This window comes from Caretta caretta, chromosome 2, assembly GCF_965140235.1.
Source record: "Caretta caretta isolate rCarCar2 chromosome 2, rCarCar1.hap1, whole genome shotgun sequence".
Taxonomy (NCBI): Eukaryota; Metazoa; Chordata; order Testudines; family Cheloniidae; genus Caretta; species Caretta caretta.
The window spans coordinates 71,274,491-71,282,627 of NC_134207.1; positions in this window are offsets into that span (position 1 = coordinate 71,274,491).

The following is an 8,137-nucleotide window of genomic DNA, read 5'->3' on the forward strand; positions in this document are numbered from 1 at the left end:
CTTGATTAGTGTCTAGTTACCTTCAAGGAGAGGAAATACTGGATATTAAAGAGCTCTTTAATCGAGCAGAGAATGGCATCGTGTAAACCAGTGACTGGAGGCTGAAACCAGACAAGGCACAACTTTTTTCATTTTTAAAGTGAGGGTGATTAAACTTTGGAACCAGCTAACCAGGGAAGTAATGTATTCTCCATCTTTTGATGTCTTCAGATCAAGACTAGGTGCAGGGCTGGCCTTACCATGAGGCGAACTGAGGTGGCTGCCTCAGGTGCTAGACTGCGGGGAGGCACAAGGACCCAGAGTGTAGAAAATTGTGTCTGCTGCTGGTGCATATGTAGTCTCTCTGCTCTAGATGCACAGAGACGGTGGAGTGGTGTGCTGGAGGAAGGAGGGCACAAGGGACATAATAGGCAGGCAGAAGGAAAGGTGAGAGGGAATAACAGAAAGCAGCAGGAGCTGCAGGGACAGAGAGGAGGAGGAGCCTCTTATGTACCCCTCTAACACCACCAGGAGCCTGGACTGATTAACACCAGCTTCTCAGGGAGCTTCCTGTTTCCCGCTGCTTCCATGAACCCATTGAGGAGAACAGGCAGTCAACTGAAGGAGTAGGAGCCACTTAGGCCCGTAAGACGCTGATATCTTCCCTCACTCAGGCCCTGCTACCAGCCTGCTTATTTGTCCCCTTCAACTGAGTGGCACAGCTGGCACAGAACAGTAGTCATGAGTGAAAGAAGAAAACACCCCTCTGGGGCAGCATTCAGAAAAAGTAAGAAAGCAAAGGAAGCTTTTCTATCTAAACAGGAAGGAGATCTCCTGAGATACATAAACACAAATGTTCTGGCCCCAGTGAGGATGTGAGTGGTGAGGAGATGCCTGATCTTCCAGTTAGTCAGAGTGCAGGTGACCTGGCAGCTTCTGCAGTATCCATATCTCCATCTCAAATGGATGTAACCATGCATATTCCCGAAGAAAAGTGTAGATCAGAGAAGAGTGTGGTGGAGGTGCAAGAAACATCTGCTGCTGAGTTTAGTTTCTTAAGTCTAGCTGATCCAGGGACAGTGGACCCACTTGAGCAGTAGCCTTAGGGACTTTCTTGTACTGCATGGGCCACAGCAAGTGAAAAACTTCATGTACCCCAAGACAATGAAAATAGAAGTTTTCATCCAACACATTACTGGCGTGAAATCCCCAATGGTGACGAAGTGGAGAGGCAATGGCTTATGTACTCAAAAACCCAGAATGCTGCGTACTGTTTTTGTTGCAAAGTCATCCAGTCTAATGTTCCAGCCACATTGGGTTCCACAGGAACAAAGGACTGGAAAAATCTGGCTAGAAATCTGGCATGCCATGAGAAGGCAGCAAATCACCAGAGAGCATTCCATAGGTGGAAAGAGCTTGAGATGAGACTAAGAGTAAAGTCCACCAGAGATGATCAGCATCAAGAGAAGATTGCATCAGAGTCTCTTTACTGGCAAAATGTTCTGAAAAGGCTCATTGCCATTTTGAAAATGCTTGCAACCCAAAACCTAGCACTGCGTGGCGCTTCAGATCAGCTGTATGTGCCAAACAATGGAAACTTCCTTAAAATTGTGGAGCTGACATCTGAGTTTGATGCTGTACTCCAGGAGCATCTAAGAAGAGTCACAACCCAAGAAATGTAAACACACCACTACCTTGGAAAAACAATTCAAAATGAGATCATACAGTTACTGGCAACAAAAGTCAAACAGAAGATTGTGGCAGATCGGAAGTCAGCAAGATATTACTCTGTTATTCTGGACTGCACACCTGACATCAGCCATACAGAACAAATGACTTTAATGGTGCGTTTTGTAACAACAACAACAGAACCTAGTGAAAATGTCCCTGCAATGGTGACTGTCAGAGAGCATTTTCTAGAATTTCTTGACATTGATGATACTACAGGAGCTGGTACGACAAATGTGCTTCTTAAAAAGCTGGAAGATACGGAAATTGTGATAGATGTCATGAGAGGTCAGGGCTACGATAATGGTGCCAACATGAGAGGAAAGAACAGAGGAGTGCAGACACGGATCCCAGAGTTAAACCCTCGAGCTTTTTTTGTCCCATGCAGTTCTCATTCATTGAACTTGGTGGTCAATGATGCAGCATCAGCTTCTAGTGAGGCTGCTGAATTTTTTAATGTAAATCAAAGCATCTATGTATTTTTCTCTGCATCAACTCATTGATGGCAAATTTTGAAGTAACATCTGGGAACATCCTCTGACACTGAAACCACTGAGTGCCACACGATGGGAAAGTCAAGTGGAGGCGATAAAGCCTATCAAACACCAAATTGGGAAGATACATGATGCCATAGTTGCCATTATGGAGGATAATGCTATGACAGGAACTGTTTGTGGGAGAACAGTGCCAGAGGGAAATGGAATCACCAGAAATGTAGATAACTTCAAATTTCTGTGTGGCTTAGTGTTGTGGTATGATATACTGTTTGAAATAAATGTTGTAAGCAAGAGTCTCCAAGGTGTTGACCTTGATATATCTGGAGCAATGGAACAACTGGACAAAGCAAAGTCATGCCTACAATTTTAGCTGTCAGATGAGGGATTTCAAAACGTTCTGAAGAGTGCACAGATATTGGCAGAGGAACTTCATCCTGAAGCTATTTTCCCACCCATTGAAGAATACAAGAGTCACCCAAGAAGAAGACATTTTGATTAGAGGCATGGGATAATCCCATAAGAGACCCCAAACAACAATTCAAAGTTGAATTCTTTACCCAGGTGCTAGATTGTGCAATAGAGTCAGTTGAAGAACGTTTCATGCAGCCCAAGGAACACAAAAGTATATTTGGGATGTTGTATGATATTCCAAAATGCCTCACTATACCTGAAGAAGACCTACAACAGCAATGCAGGGCACTAGAGACAGTGTTGACACATGATAGCATGCGTGATATTGATGCAAGTGATTTAGGTGATGAACTGAAAGCCCTTTCAAGATACATTTCATCAGGATCAACTCCAAAGGCTGTTCTGGAATATATGTGCACAAATAAGATGACCACCCTCTTTCCAAATGCTTTTGTTGCTCAGCGCATACTTCTAACACTTCCTGTAACAGTTACCAGTGGAGAACGCAGCTTCTCCAAGCTGAAGTTAATAAAAACACATCTAAGCTCCACAATGACACAGGAGAGACTGGTTGGCCTTGCGACCATCTCAATAGAGAATGAGCTGGCCCAGACTGTGGACCTTCAGGAAGCAGTTCAAATCTTTGCAATCAAGAAGGCATGGAAAGCACCACTTTGATTATTCAAACAGATAAAAATGCCAGTGTTTACTATGCAGACAAGAAAAGTTACATTTGCTGGTCAGGCGTTTGAAAGTTAAGTTAAAATTTTTGAACAAGGCATTTTAAGTTGTTAGTTCTCCTTTATTGGGGTAGGTAGCAGAGCAGTGCCATGAGAGGAGTAGAACAGGAAGAAGGCAGAATTGAGACCTTTTGAAGTTTTGGCCCAAGCAAGGGGGTATGGGGACATCATTTGAGCTCCCCGCCTCAGGTGCCAAAATGTTGTGGGCTGGCCCTGACTAGGTGCTTTTCTGGAAGATATGCTTTAGCCAAAAACAAGTTAGTGGGTGAAGTTCAATGGCTTGTGATAGAGAATTTCAGACTATACGTCTAATGGTCATTTCTGAATTTATGAATCTTAGCCTTGCTGTTGCTTTCTCAGTGAAGCTAGTGGTCGACGGACATTATTTGTGCATGATAATTGTGAACATACTGGGGTGAGTTTTACTGGTAGAGCTGGTTGGAAACATTTTGCTGGAATCATTTTCTGTCAAAATGCAGCTCCACTGAAATCAGAATGCTTTGTGAAATTGTGAATTTTTCTGAAGTTTGGGGGACAAGGAAGGTTCTGACCCCATTGAAATGTACAGTTTTGACATTTTTCAGAACATTTCAGTATTTCCTTTCCAAAGGGTTTTTTTGGTTCTGAAATGTTATTTTTTTATTTTGTATTGTTGTCATGGGTTCACTCACTGTGAGCAGCACTGCCTGCTGGCCATCCTGGGGATCAGCTCTGCCAGCTTGTGCTCTCCCTTTGATGTTGCCTTCTCCTGTCTTGTCTCGCTCTGATGCCCCGCTCACTCCCAGGTCTGCAGGTGTGGCTTGGCCCTCCAGCCAGGTCTCTAAAGTCCTCCCCTTCTGGGGAATTCAACAGTATTTCCAGACCTGCTGTCTGGCTGGCACCTCCAATACGCTTGCCACTCCCAAGTGGCTAGTAGGGGAACCCAGGCCTGCTCGCTACACTAGGTTCCAGCTCAGGGACCCTATAACAAGCAGCCCCAGTCCCTGTACAGTCCTCCCACTTGCTGCTGTTTCCCTGGGCTTCTTCCTACATATCTGGCTTCCCTATTCTCTGGGTTTGCGAGCCTCCAACTCCCTCTGCTGAGGAGGAGTCTACAGCAGTGGTTCCCAAACTTGTTCCGCTGCTTGTGCAGGGAAAGCCCCTGGCGGGCCGGTCCAGTTTGTTTACCTGCCATGTCCGCAGGTTCGGCCGATCGCGGTTCCCAGTGGCTGCGGTTCGCTGCTCCAGGCTGATGAGAGCTGCTAGAAGCAGTGCGGGCAGAGGGATGTGCTTTCCCAGCACAAGCTGCGGAACAAGTTTGGGAACCACTGCTCTAATGTGATATTATAACAAGAAATACTGTGGAGATAATTTTAAGGTATATACATGTTTGCTGTACAATGTAAAATTAGAAAGATCTTCATTTGAGGTAAATTGGTTTACTGTTCATTTTCCACAGTAAATGAAACACATTAGTGGTTGATCAAAAATAACATATAAAGGTTAAATCCTCCACTCACTGAGGTATGAGAGTAACCCCATTTCCTGTGCATCTCTTCAGATCAGTGAAATGGCAGAACTCATTTTTGAACGTCTTTTGCCTGCCCGTCAGACCTGAGTGCTGCTGTTCCAGCTGGGGAAAGAGTTTCTAGATTTACAGCTCCCTTGTACAGGGCCAACAGTGTGAAATCCAAAACTAACCCCATAACTGAGATTACATTTGGAGTTACAGTTTTTAGTTCAAAGCCTTTTATACTGACTGGTGAACACAGAATAGATTATTTCTGTTCAAGTGTACAACCATCATTTTTACAGGTACTGCTTGTTCTATGTGCAATGACACTTTTTTCTGTTTTTAACCACTATATTTTAAATGGATTCATGCCAACCATATTTTTTCCCCTACATCAAGGCCAACAACTACCTCTAGAGCAGCTAAACTGGACAATCCAGTTAATGGACACAAAGTGCCATCTTCCATGAAACATATATCCAGCTCACTAAGTATCTGCCAGCTGGTCTGTGGATCACTGGTGGCCTGAAGGTCACTTGCTGGTATTATCTGATACAGGGATCTGACACAGATGTGCAAGCAAGAACCACATTTCAGAGCTAGGTCCTAGTCACAGCTTGGATTAGAGCTCTGAAGCCAAATACCTCTGTCACATGACAGAGGTCAGTAGGTGTTGACATCAGTGCTTACTGGCTTCTTGTATGGTGCAGACTTTCCTGCTTGTTGACTGCAGACACAGCAGATTAGAGGGGAGATTAAATAAAGGGCAAAACTGGACAATGTAACTTTCTTTTTTTCATTAAGATCAGATTACTTAATGCTTATTTTAAAGATAAAATATGTCAGTATGTTTCTAATATTAATGTGCCATGTGTAATGTGGTACATGATAGTGAGTGAGGTAGCCCACATGATTGCTAGACAGAGGGAAGTATTCCACAAGAAAATACCTCTATTGAGATCTGGTCTGAACTTTGAAAAGGTCTGGGAATTCCTGCTGTAATGTAATACCCATCCAGTTGAGGATCAAAACCAGGCAATGGCACAAGAAGCCAGCATAAGCCTCTGACCGAACAGGATATTGAACACCTTTCTTGACAACTCCCAGAATCCTCTCTCAAAAGAAAGTTCATATTATAGTCAGTGACACTGGCAGAGCAGGTACCAGCTCCTGCTAAGCTCGTAGGCCTCACTGAACACTGACAAAAATCAGTCTGGCTCACCCATTTGCTAGTATTGTTAAAATAGGTATTAAATAGGCATAGAGATGTGTTTACTGTTTGGACTTTATTAAATGCTTGTGAGTTGCAGCATGCAGTAATCTCACTTATAATATCTGTATCCCATGTTAGAAGGTAATATTTAAGTGTTTTGCTCTGTAACTATAGAAGTGTTTGCGGTGAAACCGAAAACCTACACAATCAGGACAGAAGCATTACCAAAGGCGAGTTCACCACAAGAGATTTCATCTCCTGCCCAACAAAAGGAGGCTTGTAGACACCAGAAAAGCCGTTGTGGAACATAAGTGGACAAAAGACTTTGTTGATTGCTCCCACCACACCCATGAAGAGGGGATTTGCACAAACTCTCATCCCATCACAGTTTGACCTGGAGAAAGAAAATAAAAATTCCTGTCAAGAAGAAATTGTTGTCCTTATGCAGCTTAAACTTCAGGGAGTGGGCAAGACGTCTAAGCATAAGCAGGAGATGCCTGGCTCTTCAGTTTGGGTTAGCCTTAAAGGCCATATTACCTTGCACATTACAGCAGCTCCTACTACTTTTTGAAACCTACACTGTAATTCATTTGTGTGTATGTTTACCAGTTTTTCCTTAGTTAATAAATCTTCAGTTAATTTGTTATAGGCTTGGCTACAAGCATTGTCTCTGGTTTGAGATCTGAAGTGCAGTGGGCTTGGGGTAAGTGATTGGTCCTTTGGGCCTGGGAGTAACCTGAATAGTGTTGTGATTTGGGGTGTAAGGGACCATCTACCACAAAGGCAGGCTTGCCTGGATGGCAAGATAGGCTGGAGAACCCCAGGGGACTGTCTGTGACTCCATGTTCAGGCTGTTGTAGTGCTTGAGGTGTTCACACTTGATACACGGTTGATAAAATCTAGTTATAGAACACGCAACCTATTTGGGTTTTGTGCCCTGTTTTTTAATAGTCTGCCCTGGGGTTGGCACCCATGGGCATGAGCCACTCTAGACAGTTTGACACAGGCCTTGGCCACAGTTGCATCCACATGAAAGATCCTCTGACAATACTGATATTGCAAATGAAAGAAGACAGGGCAGTACATACAGTGTATATAAATACTGTTTCATTGTCACAATAAACATCTTATTCTGATGTCCAGTACAAAATTATAGCTGTTTAAGGGAGGAGCCGAAAGCTATTTTACTTACAGATCCTTTGGCCATCAGAGATTTAGCTATGCATTCATACCTGGGGACATATCCATCCATGCTAAACTACTCCTACATAAGGGTTTTATTAATCTCTGGTCTAATTCAAACAGTCTTAGCTTATGTAATGATGACAGTCATACCTCCCATGGGTCAGATACTGGTGATCTGATATCCTGTCCTTTGTTTTGACTTGTCTGGCTCTCTCCCCATTTTAATAGGAGTCTCTGGACACTAGTGATGTGCCCCATACTGTCAGGAAATCTAAATCATGGCAAGGAATAGTTAGTTTAAAACATCAGTTTTATAATGATGTGAGAGAAGGCTAGGCTCATGAGAAACTTATTATTGCAAGAGACAGTTTTGCCCTAATTCATGTTAGGAGAACCCAGAGTTACCCTTGGTCTTAAAAAGAAAGAGAAGAGAGAAATAGAGAGAGCAATACGAAAATACTGTGGAGGAAAAACAATACAGTATTAACATACTGCATGTGCCAGATCTGACATTTAGTCACATCTGTTCACCATGCACAAAGTGAAGCTGACACATGTGTGCTTTAAAGTAGGATGTTATGCAAAGTTTGAACCGCACACATACATATTCCCCATCACCCTTCAACCAAAGGAGGTTCTATGGGACACCACTGACAAAAACGCACGGCAGTATATATAAGATTTCTGACTTTAGGTTTTAATTGAGAAACACTGATAAAATACCCCAATACATGAAACCAAACCAACAAAAAGTTGTTTATCCACTAAACACCTGAAAAACACCAGAAATGGTTACTTACATCTGAGGGCTTATCTACATGGAGCATCATTAGGGACTATAGGGGTGTCATTGCACACTAATGTGTGGCACATTAATTAGTTCGAGTAGACA